At 36.7% G+C, this 18959-nt stretch overlaps 1 protein-coding gene across 8 annotated transcripts in view; it reads right to left on the bottom strand.

Moving 5' to 3' along the window:
* LOC309604940 (uncharacterized protein) overlaps nt 1–18959 on the bottom strand; it is a gene marked incomplete at its 5' end in the record, with an annotated part of 134534 nt that overhangs the window by 92006 nt on the left and 23569 nt on the right. The window contains one exon of one of the 8 annotated variants that reach the window (XR_014231167.1): nt 14661–14919. The exons of the other annotated variants lie outside the window; for them this stretch is intronic. Of the gene's footprint in view, nt 1–14660; nt 14920–18959 lie in introns of those variants that run through there. 8 annotated transcript variants of the gene reach the window in all.

Genomic DNA, 18959 nt, shown 5'->3' with positions numbered 1-18959 from the left:
AGTACTGCAATGAACGTAGGAGTGCTATATGTATTGTACATATTTTATGTATTAAAAATTTGTCAAGAGGGTAGATCTCATGTTAAGTGTTCTTATCAAAATAAAAATTAAAAAAAATACAAGGCATATTATACCATTCTCCTTGAAACATTTGCTTCTTGTGGCTCAAAAGACTCAATTCTCACTTTCCATTGCCCTTAAGATAAAGTCTAAAACCATAACATAAACTTCAAGGGCCTGCATGATCTTAGCTCTGCATACCATGCAGTCTTATCTCAAACCACTCTCCTTATATGAACAAGATGTCTTGCCCACTGCTACATTCCCATCACCTAGTGCAGGGTCTGGCACATTCAATACCCATTGAATGAAATGAAAGAATCCATGCATCACACCCCATCAGGCCTCAGTGACTGCTCTCAGGCCCTCTGCCTAGAACACTCTTTCACTCTTCCTTCCCAGGTCACATGCTGATCATTCTTCAACTTTCAACTCTAAATCTTATTCAGGAAGCATTTCCTGACTATCCAAATTAGGTTACATCCCTCCATAATAAGATTTAATAAAAATCTTTACTTTGCTAACCTAGCACTTAAAATGATTTCACTTATGTCAATTTCAAATCTACCCCCAACACTACAAACTCTATACACAGAGTTTGGATTTTGCTGTTGCTGTTTTAAGTGCTTTAATCACAAGATCTGGCATCTAGTAAAGACTTAATATCCATCTGATGAATAAATAAATAATGAGTAAATAAATACACAAATAATAAGATGGGTCATTACAAGTCTTTTTACCTACAGTTAAAAAGTAAAACATGATTAACAGCATAAAGTAAATATTTTTCATCAATTAGAATAAAATCCATTATAATCCAACTGGAATAAAACCCAAAGTCACAGGTGATCATATCACAGAATTAAAAAAATCCTTGATCCAGAAGGTGCATTAAAGCCTTCTGGTCTATCTTCTCTATTTTCTTCATTCATTCATTCTTTCTTTCTTTTTTCATTCATCTGTGTGGCAATTAGATGTGGTGTAGAAATTAGGAGCATGGGCTCTGAAATCAGACTGCCTGAGTTTGAGTACTGAGTTTGCCACTTGTTAGGTGTGTGACATTGGATACGTTACTTAATCTCTGTGCCTCAGTTTTCCCACCTTAAAATGGGGATTAAAAATAATATCAATTTTATAAAGTTGTACATGTAAAATGTTTAAATATTACCTGGTACATAGTAGTACATAAAAATATTAGCTATAACTTTTATTACTGTTCTTCAAGCACTGTAATAAATACCAGGAATACATAAGTAAGACTGGAGCCCTAACTTCAAGTGCTCATAGCCTAACAGAAGAAGTTTAAAATCGAAGAATCTCAGGTCTAGAGAGATTTTACATACTACTGTCTTCTAATGAGAGCATCTCTTTCCTAACATATGGGGAAAATAAGTTGTATTTATATAAATGAAGTCATGTTATTATTAGCAGCAACTGTTAAGATTATCAATGCACCTGTGTTGTGCAAAATTTACTTATAAATAAAATATATTCACATATTCTTTTCTAGACGGGCATGTCAAATAGAATCTACTAGACATACTTAAATTAACTACATAATACTAGACAACACACTCCCCACAAATGTGATGTAACCTTATTTTTCATATTCCCTTAACTACTCCCAAGCTTTGTGTCCTTTTTAGAACATAAAAGGAATAATATATTTAATTTAAAATGCATAAAAGAACCAGAAGTAGTAATCTGGCTAAGAATACATAATCTGAATCTAATCATGAAAAAAAATATCAGACGAACTCCAAATACGAAATGTTCTATTAAAAACAAACCAAAAAAGGACTGTATTTTTCAAAATGTCAACGCAATTATAGACTAAGTCTGTGGATATATTCCAATTTAAAGAAGCCTAGAGAGACATGACAAATAAATGCAATACTTGATAGTAGACTATCTGGTTCTGAGGGAGAGAGAGAAATGCTCTAAAGGACACTTTCGGTCAACTGGCAAAATTGAATATGCATGGTACATTAGCTGAAACTATTACATATATTTTAAATTTATTGACTTTAGTAACCATACTGTGGTCATGTAAGAGAATACCCTTATTTTTAAGAAATATTCATTTAAGTATTTAAGAATAAAGTCATAATATATGCAAGTTACTCTCCAATGGTTGAGGGAAAAAAACACATAGAGTATAAATGATAAATTGAGTGGGGTAAAATACTAACAAATATATAATATAAGTTTATTAATAAGCATAGGCAACTAATATATAAGTTTATTAATAAGCATAGGCAACGTGGTACAAACATTTAGGACAACGGCATTAGAAATTTTTCCAGGAATGTAGTATTCACCCTCACCATAAAAAGGTTTGAAAATATGTATTTTCAGAGATACTTAAACACCCCCAACAACAACAACAACAAAAACTTCTCTAAATAGGTATAGTTTTTTCATGTTGCTAAGGTCAACAAGTACCTATTTATAATAATCATTATTAATAATCAAATAACAACCTACAAAGACTAAGCTATTCAGATTACTTTAAGAAAGAGACACAGATGTAGAGAACAAACTTATGGATACCAAGGGGGGATCGGGGGGTGGGATGAATTGGGAGATTGGGATTGACATATATGCACTACTATGTATAAAATAGATAACTAATGAGAACCTACTGTATAGCACAGGGAACTCTACTCAGTGCTCTGTGGTGACCTAAATGGGAGGGAAATCTAAAAAAGAGGGGATATATGTATATGTATAACTGGTTCACTTTGCTGTACAGCAGAAACTAACACAACATTGTAAAGCAACTATACACCAATAAAAATTTTTTTAAAAAAGAAGGAGTATAAAAAGGCCTCTAAAAAGCTAATATGATCTTACAAAGCTCATAAATTTTACTCAGAGAAGCACTTTTCAAATTCCTTTTTACAAAGTGTTTTAAGTACAATTCTAGCAAGCTTGATTATCTTGTTCTGAAATTCATTGTATCCTAGAAGTGTAAAATTAAAATGTATAAGGGTAGATACACAGACAATCACAAGAAGTGATATAATAAAAGGCAAAATGACCATTTAAAATAACCACAAGAATTCATAGTGTACTAGTAATTCATAGTAATTCATACTAGTGTACTAGTATTAATACATAGTGTACTAGTAATTCATAGTAATTCATAGTGTACTAGCAAACTAGCAAATTTATGACCTGTTTACATAGGTCATTTAAATACATTGGAATGAGCCCGAGATACCACTATATTTTAGAAAATATAATAACAACTGGTATATATGACAATGATGGAGTATAATGAACCATTTATATTTAGTGAGTATCAGTGGTATTAACTTGGTATAGGGGTGTGCTTTTGGGTCTGGTTACCATGGTTTCCAAACTGTGTGCTAAGATGCTCTGAGGTGCACTACAGCAAACTCAAAAGGGTGCCTGGGATATTGCAGGATATTTTAAACATTCAATGGATATACAGCAGCATCTGGCAGACAACATGCAAACCTCTAGTTTGGAACAGTTCACAGTTTCATCAGTAGATCATGCCGCACTCCTTCAGATGATGTTTTATCTTTGCAAAGCTGGGATTTTAGCAGTTGCTGTGATTAAAAGCAAATGCCACATAAAAATCCACAAGAGCAGGAAATGACAATGGCAGTGTCTAATGTGATTTCAAGACTTGAGAAGCTGTTCACTATCCAACAAGTGCATGCAAACTATTAGTAAGTAATTATGATTATTTAATAATAAAATATTACTTTTTCTTTCAATCTATATGTATTTTTTTCGGAGAGTTACTAAATTATTAAGACATAAACACTCATTAAACTGTCTGGACTTTATTAATTAATGGAATGATTAAGTATTTCTTTTCACTTAGAGGATCTGTGAAAAACTATGTAGACACTAAGAACACTTGTGAAACAAGAAAGTTTGAGGATCTCTGCCTTACACAACCTGCTCCTCAGTTACCACTCTGGCTTCGCCTTCTAATACTCTCTCCCTTCTTACTCTAATTCCAGTCATATTGGCCTCCTGATTGTGCCTCTAACTCACCAATCATGCTCCTGTCTCAGGGCCTTTGTACAGGCTGTTCTCTCTGCCTAGAACACTCTTCATCCAGTTACCTGCTTGGGTAACACTCTCTCTTTTTTCAAATCTTTTCTCAAATGCCATTTTTTCCATGTAGCCTATTCTGGCTATTCTACTTAAAATGGCAAACTGCTCCCTCCATCCCCAAGTCAATTCTTTTTTCATTAAAATTGTCATCTTCCGAAATTCTATATAGTTTACTTATTAAGTTAATTTATATAAAATTATCTATCTCCATCTATTAGAATGTAAGATCTACAAGAGCAGGAGTTTTTGTCCACGTTTTTCAGTGATATATCCCAAGTGCCTAGAATAATAGTATGTGACTAGCACATAGTATGCCTTCAATAGGTATCTGTTGAATAAATTATTAAATTAAATTAAACAAAAAAAAAATGAGATCAATTTTTAAGAGAAGAAAAGAAGCAGAGGAAAGGCATGATACAAGCTCTTCACCAAACCTATAACATCTTCCTCCTGGGCATTTAGCCAACCCTCCTTTTTCAGCCTGCCCAGCAGCTAAGTGTAGCCATGTGACTAAGTTCTGAACAATGGAATGTGTGCACAAATGATGAGCACTACCTATAGGCAGGCCTGCTCACAAAAACCCAGGGTAAAATTCTCCATTTTTTCCCTCATTTGGAGGTTAAATACATAGGACTCAGAAAATTTAGAAAATGTAGGTGAGTCACAAATTATAAGGAGCATCTGTCCTTGAAAGACCATGAAGAATGTTGTCTGCATGAGAAACACCTTGATTAGACTTCCAGTGAGTAAGAAATTAAAATCTACTGTGGAAAGTCACTGGGACCTGAGACTATAGCAACAGAGAGCAGTCCCTGATGGTTTGAAGATCATATACATTAAGGAGGTTGTCTACTTCAGTGGAATCTTACAAGTAAAGGAATATAAGGGGGAATAATTTGACCCCATAAGAAAAAAAAAAAAAAGACAGTAACTCAAAAATAAGAATCAGCCATATTTAAGTGCCAGTTTGTTGGAAATAAGCAAGGAAAGAATCTTTAAAGTAAAATGAATTTACTGAAATTTATTTAAAGTGATTAAAGGTTGCTAATTAAACAGAGTCAATAGTAGTCAAATCATTTGGCAAAACTTGTTTTTAAAGTGCCATATTTCCAAGGTAAAGGAGAAGAAGTGAAAACAAAGAACCCAATTAATAAATCCAAAGAAAAATTGGACCATTGAAGATATAATTTCATTTAAGTCTGAAATATATTTTATATTTGATATATTGATTGAACTTTTCTTTATTGCATAAGATTCTCAATAAACTGGTTTTACTACTCTGAGAGTGTCACCAGGCTGGTCATCAAGGGGACCTGGGAACTCGCCTGATGACCAAGTTCCAACCCAAATCCTCACAGAGGATCTTCAAGAAGGGGGAGGAGTAGGACGTGGAGATCACCTTCCTTCCCACAAATACATCAAAAATACATTTACCTTTGGACAATTCCTACAGAGCACATACTGAACGCTGGTTGAAACCTCAGACTTCCCAAAAGGCAAAAAACTCCCCATGTACCTGGCCATGTGGCTGAAAGGGTCTTGGTGTTCCAGACAGGTGTCAGGCCTGAGCCTCTGAGGTGGGAAAGCTGAGTTCAGGACATTGGACCACCAGAGACCTCCTGACCCCACGTAATATCAATCAGCAAGAGCTCTCCAAGAGATTTCCATCTCAAAGCTAAGACCCAGCTCCACTCAAAGACCAGCGAGCTCCAGTGCTGGACACCCCATGCCAAACAACTAGCAACACAGGAACACAACACTACCCATTAGCAGAGAGGCTGTCTAAAATCATACTAAGTTCACAGACACCCCAAAACACACCACAGGATGCGGTCCTGCCCACCAGAAAGAAAAGATCCAGCCATATCCACCAGAACACAGGCACCAGTCCCCTCCAACAGGAAGCCTACACAACCCACTGAACCAACCCTACCCACTGGGGACAGACACCAAAAACAACGGGAACTATGAACCTGCAGCCTGTGAAAAGGAGACCCCAAACACAGTAAGTTAAGCAAAATGAGAAGACAGAGAAATAAGCAGCAGATGAAGGAGCAAGGGAAAAACCCATCAGACCAAAGAAATGAAGAGGAAATAGGCAGTCTAAGTGAAAAAGAATTCAGAGTGATAATAGTAAACATGATCCCAAATCTTGGAAATAGAATGGAGAAAATATAAGAAATGTTTAACAAGGACCTAGAAGAACTAAAGAGCAAACAAACAATGATGAACAACACAGTAAATGAAATTAAAAATTCTCTAAAAGGAATCAATAGCAGAATAACTGAGGCAGAAGAACAGACAAGTGACCTGGAAGATAAAATAGTGGAAATAAGTAGTACAGAGCAAAATAAACAAAAAAGAATGAAAAGAATTGAGGGGAACTATGGAGAAGATGGAGGAAGAGTAAGACGCAGAGATCACCTTCCTTCCCACAGATACAGTAGAAATACATCTACACGTGGAACTGCTCCTACAGAACACCCACTGAACGCTGGCAGAAGACGTCAGACCTCCCAAAAGGCAAGAAAATCCCCACGTACTTGGGTAGGGCAAAAGAAAAAAGAAATAACAGAGACAAAAGAATAGGGACGGGACCTGCACCAGTGGGAGGGAGCTGTGAAGGAGGAAAGGTTTCCACACACTTGGAAGCCCCTTCATGGGCAGAGACTGCGGGTGGCAGAGGGGGGAAGCTTCGGAGCCACGGAGGAGAGCGCAGCCACAGGGGTGCGGAGGGCAAAGTGGAGAGATTCCCACACAGAGGCTCGGCGCCAAGCAGCACTCACCAGCCCGAGAGGCTTGTCTGCTCAGCCGCCGGGGCAGGCAGGGGCTGGGAGCTGAGGCTCGGGCTTCGGTGCTAGCCGGGAGGGAATCCGGGAAAAAGTCTGCAGCTGCCGAAGAGGCAAGAGACTTTTTCTTGCCTCTGTTTGGCGGCGCACAAGGAGAGGGGATTCAGAGTGCCGCCTAAACGAACTCCAGAGACGGGCGTGAGCTGCGGCTATCAGCGCGGATCCCACAGCAACAGGGGCGCAGAGGGGAAAACGGAGAGATTCCCGCACAGAGGCTCGGCACCGAGCAGCACTCAGCAGCCCGAGAGGCTTGTCTGCTCACCCGCCGGGGCGGGCGGGGGCCGGGAGCCGAGGCTCGGGCTCCGGTCGGATCGCAGGGAGAGGACTGGGGCTGGCGGCGTGAACACAGCCTGAAGGGGTTAGCGCACCACAGCTAGCCAGGAGGGAGTCCGGGAAAAAGTCTGCAGCGAAGAGGTAAGAGACTTTTTCTTGCCTCTTTGTTTCGCGGCGCCCAAGGAGAGGGGATTCAGAGCGCCGCCTGAACGAACTCCAGAGACTGGTATGAGCCGCGGCTATCAGCGCAGACCCCAGAGACGGGCAGGAGACGCTAAGACTGCTGCTGCCGCCACCAAGAAGCCTGTGTGCGAGCACAGGTCACTCTCCACACCGCCCCTCCCAGGAGCCTGTGCAGCTCGCCACTGCCAGGCTCCCGTGATCCGGGGACAACTTCCCCGGGAGAACGCACGGCGCGCCTCAGGCTGCTGCAACGTCATGCTGGCCTCTGCCGCCGCAGGCTCGCCCCGCATCCGTACCCCTCCCTCCCACCGTCCTGAGTGAGCCAGAGCCCCCGAAGCAGCTGCTCCTTTAACCCCGTCCTGTCTGGGCGGGGAACAGACGCCCTCAGGCGACCTACATGCAGAGGCGGGTCCAAATCCAAAGCTGAACCCCGGGAGCTGTACGAACAAAGAAGAGGAAGGGAAATCTCTCCCAGCAGCCTCAGAAGCAGTGGATTAACGCTCCACAAACAACTTGATGTGCCTGCATCTGTTGAACACCTGAAAAGACAACGAATCATCCCAAATTCAAGAGGTGGAGTTTGGGAGCAGGATATATTAATTTTTCCCCTTTTCCTTTTTCTGTGAGTGTATATGTGTATGCTTCTGGATGAGATTTTGTCTGTACAGCTTTGCTTTCATCATTAGTCCTAGGGTTAGGTCCGTCCGTTTTTTTTGTTTTTTTTTTTTACTTAAAAAATTTCTTTTCCTAATAAATGTTTTCTTAATAATTTTTTCCTTATTTTCTATTTTTAGAAATAAAAAAAAAATTAATATCTTTTTTCATATTTTTTATTTTAAAAAATTAAAAAATGTTTTTTCTTAATAATTTTTTTTAAATTTTTTCTTATAAAAAATTAATAAATCTATTTTAAAAAATTAAAAAAAATTTTTTCTCAATACATTTATTCTTAATAATTTTTTTTCTTATTTTTTATTATAATAGCTTTATTTTATTTTATTTTATCCTCTTTCTTTCTTTCTTTCTATTTTTTTCTCCCTTTTATTCTGAGCCATGTGGATGAAAGGCTCTTGGAGCTCCAGCCAGGCATCAGGGCTGTGCCTCTGAGGTGGGAGAACCAACTTCAGGACACTGGTCCACAAGAGACCTCCCAGCTCCACGTAATACCAAATGGCAAAAATCTCTCAGAGATCTCCATCTCAACATCAAGACCCAGCTTCACTCAACGACCAGCAAGCTACAGGGCTGGACACCCTATGCCAAACAACTAGCAAGACAGGAACACAGCCCCATCCATTAGCAGAGAGGCTGCCTAAAATCATAATAAGACCACAGACACCCCAAAACACACCACCAGACGTGGACGTGCCCACCAGAAAGACAAGATCCAACCTCATCCACCAGAACACAGGCACTAGTCCCCTCCACCAGGAAGCCTACACAACCCACTGAACCAACCTTAGCCACTGGGGACAGATACCAAAAACAACGGGAACTACGAACCTGCAGCCTGTGAAAAGGAGACCCCAAACACAGTAAGATAAGCAAAATGAGAAGACAAAAAAACACACAGCAGATGAAGGAGCAGGGTCAAAACACATCAGACCTAACAAATGAAGAGGAAATAGGCAGTCTACCTGAAAAAGAATTCAGAATAATGATAGTAAAGATGATCCAAAATCTTGGAAATAGACTAGACAAAATGCAAGAAACATTTAACAAGGATGTAGAAGAACTAAAGAGGAACCAAGCAATGATTAAAAACACAATAAATGAAATTAAAAATACTCTAGACGGGATCAATAGCAGAATAACTGAGGCAGAAGAACGGATAAGTGACCTGGAAGATAAAATAGTGGAAATAACTACTGGAGAGCAGAATAAAGAAAAAAGAATGAAAAGAACTGAGGACAGTCTCAGAGACCTCTGGGACAACATTAAATGCACCAACATTCGAATTATAGGGGTCCCAGAAGAAGAAGAGAAAAAAAAAGGGACTGAGAAAATATTTGAAGAGATTATAGTTGAAAACTTCCCTAATATGGGAAAGGAAATAGTCAATCAAGTCCTGGAAGCACAGAGAGTCCCATACAGGATAAATCCAAGGAGAAACACGCCAAGACACATATTAATCAAACTATCAAAAATTAAATATAAAGAAAACATATTAAAAGCAGCAAGGGAAAAATAACAAATAACACACAAGGGAATCCCCATAAGGTTAACAGCTGATCTTTCAGCAGAAACTCTGCAAGCCAGAAGGGAGTGGCAGGATATACTTAAAGTGATGAAGGAGAAAAACCTACAACCAAGATTACTCTACCCAGCAAGGATCTCGTTCAGATTTGATGGAGAAATTAAAACCTTTACAGACAAGCAAATGCTGAGAAAGTTCAGCACCACCAAACCAGCTTTACAACAAATGCTAAAGGAACTTCTCTAGGCAAGAAACACAAGAGAAGGAAAACAGCTACAATAACAAACACAAAATATTTAAGAAAATGGGAATAGAAACATACATATCAATAATTACCTTAAATGTAAATGGATTAAATGCTCCCACCAAAAGACACAGACTGGCTGAATGGATACAAAAACAAGACCCATATATATGCTGTCTACAAGAGACCCACTTCAGACCTAGAGACACATACAGACTGAAAGTGAGGGGATGGAAAAAGATATTCCATGCAAATGGAAATCAAAAGAAAGCTGGAGTAGCAATTCTCATATCAGACAAAATAGACTTTAAAATAAAGACTATTACAAGAGACAAAGAAGGACACTACATAATGATCAAGGGATCAATCCAAGAGGAAGGTATAACAATTGTAAATATTTATGCACCCAACATAGGAGCACCTCAATACATAAGGCAAATACTAACAGCCATAAAAGGGGAAATCGACAGTAACACAATCATACTAGGGGACGTTGACACCCCACTTTCACCAATGGACAGATCATCCAAAATGAAAATAAATAAGGAAACACAAGCTTTAAATGTTACATTAAACAAGATGGACTTAATTGATATTTATAGGACATTCCACCCAAAAACAACAGAATACACATTTTTCTCAAGTGCTCATGGAACATTCTCCAGGATAGAGCATATCTTGGGTCACAAATCAAGCCTTGGTAAATATAAGAAAATTGAAATCGTATCAAGTATCTTTTCCAACCACAACGCTATGAGAGTAGATATCAATTACAGGAAAAGATCTGTAAAAAATACAAACACATGGAGGCTACACAATACACTACTTAATAACGAAGTTATCACTGAAGAAATCAAAGGGGAAATCAAAAAATACCTAGAAACAAATGACAAGGGAGACACGATGACCCAAAACCTATGGGATGCAGCAAAAGCAGTTCTAAGAGGGAAGTTTATAGCAATACAAGCCTACATCAAGAAACAGGAAACATCTCGAATAAACAACTTAAACTTGCACCTAAAGCAATTAGAGAAAGAAGAGCAAAAAAACCCCAAATTAGCAGAAGGAAAGAAATCATAAAGATCAGATCAGAAATAAATGAAAAATAGATGAAGGAAACAATAGCAAAAATCAATGAAACTAAAAGCTGGTTCTTTGAGAAGATAAACAAAATTGATAAACCATTAGCCAGACTCATCAAGAGAAAAAGGGAGAAGACTCAAATCAGTAGAATTAGAAATGAAAAAGGAGAAGTAACCACTGACACTGCAGAAATACAAACGATCATGAGAGATTACTACAAGCAACTCTATGCCAATAAAATGGACAACTTGGAAGAAATGGACAGATTCTTAGAAATGCACAACCTACCGAGACTGAACCAGGAAGAAATAGAAAATATGAACAGACCAATCTCAAGCACTGAAATTGAAACTGTGATTAAAAACCTTCCAACAAACAAAAGCCCAGGACCAGATGGCTTCACTGGCGAATTCTATCAAATATTTAGAGAAGAGCTAACACCTATCCTTCTCAAACTCTTCCAAAATATTGCAGAGGGAGGAACACTCCCCAACTCATTCTACAAGGCCACCATCACCCTGATACCAAAACCAGACAAAGATGTCACAAAGAAAGAAAACTACAGGCCAATATCACTGATGAACATAGATGCAAAAATCCTCAACAAAATACTAGCAAACAGAATCCATCAGAACATTAAAAGGATCACACACCATGATCAATCAGTGTTTATCTCAGGAATGCAAGGATTCTTCAATATATGCAAATCAATCAACGTGATACACCATATTAACAAACTGAAGAATATAAACCATATGATCATCCCAATAGATGCAGAAAAATCTTTCAACAAAATTCAGCACCCATTTATGATAAAAACCCTCCAGAAAGTAGGCATAGAGGGAACTTACCTCAACATAATAAAGGCCATATGTGACAAACCCACAGCCAACATCGTTCTCAATGGTGAAAAACTGAAACCATTTCCACTAAGATCAGGAACAAGACAAGGGTGCCCACTCTCACCACTATTGTTCAACATAGTTTTGGAAGTTTTAGCCACAGCAATCAGAAAAGAAAAAGAAATAAAAGGAATCCAAATTGGAAAAGAAGAAGTAAAACTGTCACTGTTTGCAGATGACATGAGAATACATACATAGAGAATCCTAAAAATTCCACCAGAAAGCTACTAGAGCTAATCAATGAATTTGGTAAAGTAGAAGGATACAAAATTAATGCACAGAAATCTCTTGCATTCCTATACACTAACAACAAAAAATCAGAAAGAGAAATTAAGGAAACACTCCCATTTACCACTGCAACAAAAAGAATAAAATACCTAGGAATAAGCCTATCTAAGGAGACAAAGACCTGTATGCAGAAAATTATAAGACACTGATGAAAGAAATTAAAGATGATACAAATAGATGGAGAGATATACCATGTTCTTGGATTGGAAGAATCAACATTGTGAAAATGACTCTACTACCCAAAGCAATCTACAGATTCAATGCAATCCCTATCAAACTACCAATGGCGTTTTTCACAGAACTAGAACAAAAAATTTCACAATTTGTATGGAAGCACAAAAGACCCCGAATAGCCAAAGCAATGTTGAGAAGAAAAACAGAGCTGGAGTTATCAGGCTCACTGATTTCACACTATACTACAAAGCTACAGCAATCAAGACAGTATGGTACTGGCACAAAATGAGAAATATAGACCAATGGAACAGGATAGAAAGCCCAGAGATAAACCCATGCATGTATGGTCACCTTATCTTTGATAAAGGAGGCAAAAATATACAATGGAGAAAAGACAGTCTCTTCAATAAATGGTGCTGGGAAAACTGGACAGCTACATATAAAAGAATGAAATTAGAACACTCCCTAACACCATACACAAAAATAAACTCAAACTGGATTAAAGACCTAAATGTAAAGCCAGACACTATAAAATTCTTAGAGGAAAACTTAGGCAGAACACTCTATGACATAAATCACAACAAGATCCTTTTTGATGCACCTCCTAGAGTAATGGTAATAAAAACAAAAATAAACAAATGGGACCTAATGAAACTTAAAAGCTTTTGCACAGCAAAGGAAACCATAAACAAGATGAAAAGACAACCCTTAGATTGGGAGAAAATATTTGCAAACGAAGCAACTGACAAAGGATTAATCTCCAAAATATACAAGCAGCTCATGCAGCTATCAAAAAAACAAACAACCCAATCCAAAAATGGGCAGAAGATCTAAATAGACATTTCTCCAAAGAAGATATACAGGTTGCCAACAAACACATGAAAGGATGCTCAACATCACTAATCATTAGAGAAATGCAAATCAAAACTACAATGAGGTATTACCTCACACTGGTCAGAATGGCCTTCATCAAAAAATCTACAAACAATAAATGCTGGAGAGGGTGTGGAGAAAAGGGAACCCTCTTGCACATTGGTGAGAATGTAAATTGATACAGTTACTTTGGAGAACAGTATGGAGGTTCCTTAAAAAACTAAAAATAGAACTACCATACGACCCAGCAATCCCACTCCTGGGCATATACCCTGAGAAAACCATAATTCAAAAAGAGTCATGTACCAAAATGTTCATTGCAGCTCTATTTACAATAGCCAGGACATGGAAGCAACCTAAGTGTCCATCGACAGGTGAATGGATAAAGAAGGTGTGGCACATATATACAATGGAATACTACTCAGCCATAAAAAGAAACGAAATTGAGTTATTTGTAGTGATGTTGGTGGACCTACAGTCTGTCATACAGTGAAGTAAGTCAGAAAGAGAAAAACAAATACTGTCTGCTAACACATACATATGGAATCTAAAAAAAAAAAAAAAGGTTCTGAAATACCTAGTGGCAGGACAGGAATAAAGACGCAGATTTAGAGAATGGACTTGAGGACATGGGGAGGGGGAAGGGTAATCTGAGACAAAGTGATAGTGTGGCATTGACATATACACACTACCAAATGTAAAATAGATAGCTAGTGGGAAGCAGCCGCATAGCACAGGGACATCAGCTCATGCTTTGTGACCACCTAGAGGGGTGGGATAGGGAGGGTGGGAGGGAGACATAAGAGGGAGGGGATATGGGGATATATGTATATTTATAGCTGATTCACTTCGTTGTACAGCAGCAATTAACACGACAATGTAAAGCAATTATACTCCAATAAAGATGTTTAAAAAAAATTACAAAATAAAAAAAAAAGATTCTTAATAAAGCCTATCCCTCTTAATTTTCCATGAATATAAATATAAATATACATATATATTATTGTTGAAAAACAAAGAACGTACTCATATTAACAGCAATTTATAAGATAAAGAAAATACAAGATATACAATTTCATATTGATCAAATAAAGTTAATTGCAAAATCTTTCAAATCCCTTGCCCAACCCATTATTTACAAAGATATACTATATTTGTCTACTATTTTTTTTCTTTTTAAAACTAGATCATTTCTTTAAAATTATATTATCTGAGTTTGGAAGGAGTCATCATTTCCTCATCATTCCAATTATTATGAAAGCTCAATTTAACAAATGCAGCAAATATTTAAAAATAGGAAATAAAAGATAATTCCTCATTATATATAGTTACCTACACATACCAATTCACACAGAGTAATAAAAGTCCCAGAAGAAGAAAGAGCTCCAATCTATTTGGGCTTTATTGCTAAGGAGGAATCCATACAAGCCTACCTCCTTCTCTTGTTCTCTTACTTTCCCTTCCCCATTTGTTCCTTTTCAGTCTGGCCTCTGCATTTTTGTTGCTCCACGTTAAGGCAGTTTCACTTTGAGTTTTCAATCAGTTATCATTTTGCCCAAATACTTCTCATCATCCTCTCCAAAGTCTTGAGCTTTTTTGGTAAAGATGAAAATCAGCTTAATAAAGGAAAGAAAGGAGTGAGGAAAAAAGTTAATAGCCGGTAAAAAAGTTAATAGCCGGCAATTACTAAGAAGGTGTATGTTAGTGGACTGAGGAAAAATAATTTTCGAGATTATAATCTTCAAAGAATTCTGAAATAGCTCTGAATACAGATCAATTTTTCACGTGAATATCTTTCTTCTGTGAGATGGTGATTAAAACCATTCATAAAAATTATGGTTAAAATTCAAATTTCCAATTGAAATACATATGCACCAACCAAGACCAATGAATTAGTTGGGAAATATGCTATATGCTATAAAGGTAGAATATACTATTTTTAAAATATCGCAAATTATCCAAAACCCTGGCATATTATATAAAAGTAAAAATAAGGCTAGTAAGACTTCATATAATACATCATATTTGCAATGTTCGTCTTATAATTGTGTGAAACAAGTTATGTGTAGGTAGTAAAAACAAAAAAAAACTATGAGAATGATCTTGATTTAGCTGGTCTAATTGCCCTTCCACTCTACCATTGCAAGGATGGCCTTCCTGGATGAAAGAGCATCTTTCTTGGGCCTAAATTATATGAAGAGTTGTATTCCTCTCTTAAAGCTTAGTTAAATTTCACTAGTCAACACAGTCCATTCTGAGAATAGGAAGACAGTACATAAAGTTAGACTACGTAATAAAAATTTTTAAACAGTTGGTTTTATTTTCTAGGTACTAAAAAAATTAATTTCTTCTGAATCATACCAATATCCTCTATTAGTTTCGTACATAATTTCTAATACTCATAGTTGAAAACATCTATCTATAAATGGGAAGCTTTCCATATATAGTTTAGCAACACATAATTTAGACTGAATAAGATTAGTACAAAATAATTCTTTCTACTTTGTTTTGGCAGTAACTCACTTTTATTTCAAAATTTGATAGTACAGGAAAACAGATATCTAGTGAGATTGTGCTTTGTGCAGAAAAATAAAAGAATTTAATATATGATGTCTAGGAAGGTACTAGTAGTTGAGTGCAGAAGGAAAGGAGAAGCTCTCTTTTGGTCTCCCTTCTAAATTTACCCTTTGTGTCCAGTTACCCCTGACTAGAGAGTGCTCTTCTAACAAATATTATCTTCAGGGAAGCTGGCCGAAAATCATGGTACACAAAGCTAGAAAATACCACATAGAATGTTTAGTCCAATTGTTTAATGCCTTAAAAGCCCAGGCAGAAAACAGAAACGACTGGAGTGGAGTGTGTGTACCACAGCAGAGAGTGATCAAAGCCATTTCTCCACCTATGGTTTCAATTCCCCTTCCTTCCCATACGCTCCAGGATCTTACTCCTTCTTCCCCTGATATTTTCAACCTCTACAATTTCCATGGGCTCCTTCCCCTCATGCTATACACATCTTCAAGTTGCTCCTTCTTACAAAAATATAAAACCTTGTAGTTTTTACTATTCTTTCCCCTTTTCAATCAAAATTCTTGAATGGTCTGTTTATACTTCCTTTTTTTCTTCCAGAATAGATGTTAAATGCCTACTAGGTGCTTGGCCCTGTGAGATACATAGATAAATGGATGGATGGATAGATCTGATAATATATATCTACATAATTAAATAGATAAATCATATGTATTATATATAATATATAATTATATTATTTGTATATATATATATATATATACACACACATAGATATTAAGTACTAAAAACATAAATCAGTAATTTGTCCCTTTTGCTTGCTAAGTAATATTTCATTGAATGATTATACTGCAGTTGTTCATCAGACAATGGACTGTTTCTAGCTTTTGGCCAGAATACATAAGGCTGCTGTGAACATAACTGCAAACTCTTTTTGAACATACATTTTCTTGGGTAAATACTGAGCAGTGGCCTCTTCCACAAGGTAGACTAAGCACATTCCACCCTGTATCTCCCACTGAATGAAGCCATAAAATCTTGATAGAATGCACGGAGCATCTATTTGAGGACTTTGAAAAGTAAGTAGCATCAGGAAGGTTGAAGGAAAAAAAGACAAAACTTGAAGCACCACCAAACTGGAGGCGGGTTTCCCATTTTTACTTCAGTATCCTCCAGTCTGGATGCAAGACAGCCTGAAACCAGAAGTAGAAGAAGACAGGATGCATACAGAGAGAGCTCCAGGAGAATCTCTCTAGTTCTGGAATAGACAAACCCACGATATAGTTGGAGAGCTGGAGTTGGAGTTCAACACTCCTCCCTCAATAATCAATAGAAGTAGTCAGAAAAATTGCAAGGATGTAGAAGAACTCAACATCAACCAGCTGAAATGTTATAGAGTCATGCATCTAAAAACAGCAGGATATGTATTCTTTTCAACTGCTCCTGGAACATTCACCTAACCATATCCTGAGTCATAAGACTTATATTTAAAAGAACTAAAATCATACAATAATGAAATCAATCTAGAAATCATAACACAAAGATAACAGGGAAATACTCAAGCACCTGGAATTTAGACAACATATTTCTAAAATATCTATAGGTCAAAAAGGAAGTTTCAAGGTAAATTAGAAAATACTTTGAACTCAATGAAAATGAAAATGGAACACATCAAAATTTATGAGATGCAGCTGAAGCAATGTTTAGAGGGAAACTTATAGCATTAAATGCTTATGTTAGAAAAGAAGGAAGGTCACAGGTAATCTAAGCTTCCACCTTAAGAAACTAATACAAGAAAATAAAAATAAACTCCAACCAATGACAAGAAAGGACATAATATAGATAAGAGCAGAAATCAGTGAAACTTAAAACTGAGAAATAAAACAGAAAGTCACTGAAACCAAAAGCTAGTTCCTTAAAACATCCATTAATTTAGTAAACCTTTAGCAAGATTGAGGTGAAACAGAGAACTGAGATACCAACTACCAATATCAGGAATGAAATTAAGGATACTACTACAGATACAATAGATATTAAAGGATAATAAAAAATATTATGAACAACTACATGCATAAATTCAACAGCTTAAATGAGATAAACCAATTCCTCAGGAATCTTTTATACTAACAAAACTCAACCAAGATGAAAGTAGATAGCATGAATGGTCCTATAATGATTAAAGAAATTTAATTCATACTTAAAATATTATAAAAAAGAAATCTCTAGACCCAGATGTATTTATGAGCAGTAACACAAAATCTATTCACTTTTTCCCCAAGATATAGAAGAGGGAACATTTCGAAACTCATTATAATAGGCCAGTGTTACCCTGAGACCAAATAAGGACAGTACAAGTAAACTATAGACCAAAATCCTAAACAAAGTGCTAGCATATAAAATTCCACAATAAATAAGTATAATAGTACACCACAATAAAGTGAGGCTTATCCAGGAAAAGCAAGACAATACAATATTTGAAAATTGATCAAAGCCATCTAACATATTTAAAAGGCTAAAGAAGAAAAAAATCACATGATTTTATCAATTGATGTGGAAAAATCATGGTAAAGAGCACATACAAAAAACCTGCAGCCAACATCATGCTTAACAGTAAAAGACAGTGCTATCCTCCTAAAATAGGCAACCTGTCAAGGTATTGTTTTGCAGTTTTCAATGTCATTGATTCCTGCTCTTATCTTTATTATTTCCTCCCTTGTCCTTGCTTGGGTTTACTTTTATCTTGTTGAATGTTTGCTCACACCTCTCCTATTCAACATCATACTGGAAGTCCTAGCCAGTGCAACAATGCAAACAAGAGAGAGAAAGGAGGGAAGGAGGAGTAAAAGGGAGGGAAGAAAGGTATACAGATTGGTAAAGAAGAAATAGAACAGCCCCTATTCACAAATGATAAAACTACCTACCTAGAAAATCCAATGGAATCTATTAAAAAAACTATTTGAAGTATTAAATAAATTTAGAAATATCATAAGATACAAGATCAACATACAAAAGTCAATTGTATTTCTATATATTAGCAATGAACAACTGGAAACCAAATTTTTAAAATACTTTTGTTAATAACATATATTTGGGTCTAAATTCTACAAAAAAAAATGTACAGAATCTGAATTCTGAAAACTATGTAATAGATGAAACAAATCAAAAAAGATCTAAATCAAGACAGACATACTATGTCTATGGATTAG

Source organism: Balaenoptera borealis (assembly GCF_965194805.1).
Source record: "Balaenoptera borealis genome assembly, chromosome: 11".
NCBI classification, from domain to species: Eukaryota; Metazoa; Chordata; class Mammalia; order Artiodactyla; family Balaenopteridae; genus Balaenoptera; species Balaenoptera borealis.
The sequence above is the reverse complement of the archived record's forward strand: the minus strand, read 5'-3'. Positions and strand labels throughout refer to the sequence as shown.